Below are 600 nucleotides of genomic sequence, written 5' to 3' on the forward strand. Positions count from 1 at the left end.
TGCTGTGATTTTTTTTTTTTATTTTCATATTTAAGATCCCCCTTCTAGAGCTGTTCCTGTGGGAGCAGGACATCAATGAGTTCAGTGAACTGGAGAATTAAGTCGACTCACACTGTTGTGTACAGGGTGGAAATCCAGTCACTTCGGTGGTGTAAATGTCTCCTCACTGCTAATAGCAGAACTAAGTTTTTTCTCTTTGGTAAGTGCCACTAGTTTTTCTTACTACACTTAGAAAGAGCAGACAGATTTAACTAGGATTTTTCTTGTTTACTTATCCCTTGAGCTGGATGCCTTTCTATTCTCCTACGTAGCCTGAAGTTCTAGTTCATTAATATTTTGTGAGTCATTTCTCTTACAGAAATCAACTGAGCTTTTGATTTCTAAAATACATAGTTTGTGTAGAAGTGAATCTTTACGAGGCCATGAAGCAATTATAATTGTAGAGTTACCATAGTGCTGCTTCTTTAAATGAGTTCATTAATATGCAGTACAGTATTACTTTTATTCCATTTAAAATGCAGAACATTCAAGATGGAATTTAGAAAATAATTTTTGAATTTATGATGAGAAATACATTTGGTGGGGAACTAAATGAAATTT

The sequence above is a fragment of the Numida meleagris genome, chromosome 10 (assembly GCF_002078875.1).
Source record: "Numida meleagris isolate 19003 breed g44 Domestic line chromosome 10, NumMel1.0, whole genome shotgun sequence".
Lineage (NCBI taxonomy): Eukaryota > Metazoa > Chordata > Aves > Galliformes > Numididae > Numida > Numida meleagris.